A 2,824-nucleotide genomic window follows, 5' to 3' on the forward strand; every position below is an offset into this window, starting at 1 on the left:
GACGTTCCATGAGGCTTTTCTCACTGGGACTCACGTCCTCCTCACTCTCTCCAGGTTCGGCCATGTTGGTCATGGTTATGGCCTTGCACTCTCTCTTGGGATGTTCTTCTGTATTGCTTGGGAGAGTACTGGGAGGAGTTTCAGTAATCTTCTTACTCAGCTGACCCACCTGTGCTTCCAAATTTCTAATGGAGGACCTTGTTTCATTCATGAAACTTAGTATGGTCTTGGATAGATCAGAGACTATGGTTGCCAGACCAGAATGGCTTTGTTCAGAATTCTCTGTCTGTTGCTGAGAAGATGATGAAAAATGCTTGCAATTGCTAAACCTATTTCTTCTACCATTATTGTTGAAGCCTTGTTGAGGCTTCTGTTGGTCCTTCCATGAGAAATTTGGATGATTTCTCCATGAAGGAATATAGGTGTTTCCATAGGGTTCTCCCATGTAATTTACCTCTGCCATTGCAGGGTTCTCAGGATCATAAGCTTCTTCTTCAGAGGATGCTTCTTTAGTACTGTTGGATGCAGCTTGCAATCCATTTAGACTCTGAGAAATCATATTGACTTGCTGAGTCAATATTTTGTTCTGAGCCAATATGGCATTCAGAGTATCAATTTCAAGAACTCCTTTCTTCTGAGGCGTCCCATTGTTCACAGAACTCCTTTCAGAAGTGTACATGAACTGGTTATTTGCAACCATTTCAATGAGTTCCTGAGCTTCTGCAGGAGTTTTCAGATGAAGAGATCCTTCTGCAGAATGGTCCAATGACATTTTTGACAACTCAGACAGACCATCATAGAATATACATATGATGCTCCATTCTGGAAGCATGTCAGTAGGACACCTTTTGATCAATTGCTTATATCTTTCCCAAGCTTCATAGAGGGACTCACCTTCCTTCTGTCTGAAGGTTTGGATTTTCACTCTGAACTTGCTCATCTTTTGAGGTGGAAAGAATTTGGCCAGGAAAGCACTGACCAGCTTTTCCCAAGAGTTCAAGCTTTCCTTAGGTTGTGAATCCAACCATGTTCTAACTCTGTCTCTTACAGCAAAAGGGAAAAGCATAAGCCTGTAGACCTCGGGATCAACTCCATTGGTCTTGACAGTGTCACAGATTTGCAAGAATTCAGCTAAAAACTGATGAGGATCTTCCAATGGAAGTCCATGAAACTTGCAATTCTGTTGCATTAGAGAAACTAATTGAGGCTTAAGCTCAAAGTTGTTTACTCCAATGACAGGAATTGAGATGCTTCTTCCATAGAAGTCAGAAGAGGGTGCAATAAAGTCACCAAGCAACTTCCTTGCATCTCTACCATTGTTATTGGGTTCGGCCATGTCTCCTTCTTTTCCTAAAAATTCGGTCAGGTCCTCTCCAGCGTGTTGTGCTTTAGCTTCTCTTAGCTTTCTCTTTAGAGTCCTTTCAGGTTTTAGATCAGCTTCAACAAGCATGTTCTTATCCTTGCTCCTGCTCATATAAAAAAGAAGAGAACAGAAAAGAAGAGGAATCCTCTATATCACAGTATAGAGATTCCTTTATATGAGTAGAAGAAGAGAAGAATAGAAGAAGGAGAAGAGAAAAATTCAAAATTAAATTAAAATAAAAGGAAAATATTTTTATTTTTATTTTAATTATTGGTTAGTATTCAAAAATTAAAAAGAGAATTAAAATAAAATTAAAATTTAAAACAATTAGTTAATTAAAAAGAATTTTGAAAAAGAGGTTAGTGGTTTTCGAAAATTGGAGAGAGAAAGGTAGTTAGTTGGTTTTGAAAAAGATGTGATTGAAATAGAAAACTTTTTAAAATCAAACAAAAAGCCAAGTAGTTGATTGAAAAAGATTTGAAAATCAATTTTGAAAAGATAAGAAGTTAGAAAAGATTTTGAAAATTGATTTTTGAAAAAGATATGATTGAAAATTATTTAGAAAAAGATTTGAAAAGGAAATAAAAAAAGATTTGATTTTTTGAAGTTAAAGTTGATTACTTGACTAACAAGAAACTAAAAGATATGATTTTAAAATTCAAAGATTGAACCTTTCTTAATAGACAAGTAATAACTTGAAAATTTTTTGAATTAAAACATTGAATGTTAATGAGATTTTCGAAAATATAAAGTAAGAATAAGAAAAAGATTTTGAAAATCAATTAAAAAAAAATTTTGGAAAAAAAATGAAAGAAAAATGAAAAAGATTTGATTTTTGAAAAGGTTTTGAAAAGATAGGATTTTTAAATTGAAAATTTTGACTTGACTAATAAGAAATAACTAAATTTTAAAACTTTTTGACTAAATCAATTTTCAAAATTTTTGAAATTTATGAGAATAATAAGGGAAAGAAATTTTTTGATTTTTGAATATTTATGAAGAGAGAGAAAAACACAAAAATGAAACAAAACACAAGAAATTAAGATCAAAACACATAATGCATGCAAGAACACTTTGAATGTCAAGATGAACACCAAGAACACTTTGTAGATCTTGATGAACATCAAGAACATAATTTTGAAAAATTTTTAAGAAAAGAAAGACATGCAAGACACCAAACTTAAAAATTTTTACTCTATAGACACTAATAATTCTAAAATGCATATGAAAAACAAGAAAAGACACCAAACAAGAAAAATTTAAAGATCAAACAAAGAAATTTATCAAGAACAACTTGAAGATCATGAAGAACAAATGCATGAGTTTTCGAAAATTTTTAGAAAATTTAAAACATGCAATTGATACCAAACTTAAAATTTGACACTAGACTCAAACAAGAAACATAAAATTTTTGGTTTTTCTGATTTTATTAAATTTTTTTGGTATTTTTCGAAAATTAAT

The 2,824-nt window shown here is 32.3% G+C and overlaps 1 non-coding gene across 1 annotated transcript; it reads left to right on the top strand.

The window, feature by feature from the left end:
* Positions 1–830: 830 nt before the first annotated feature.
* Positions 831–934, top strand: LOC112724147 (small nucleolar RNA R71). The gene has a single exon (XR_003163325.1). It is a non-coding gene; the product is annotated as a small nucleolar RNA R71 (small nucleolar RNA).
* The last annotated feature ends 1,890 nt before the right edge of the window (positions 935–2,824 follow it).

The sequence above is a fragment of the Arachis hypogaea genome, chromosome 11 (genome assembly GCF_003086295.3).
Source record: "Arachis hypogaea cultivar Tifrunner chromosome 11, arahy.Tifrunner.gnm2.J5K5, whole genome shotgun sequence".
NCBI classification, from domain to species: Eukaryota; Viridiplantae; Streptophyta; class Magnoliopsida; order Fabales; family Fabaceae; genus Arachis; species Arachis hypogaea.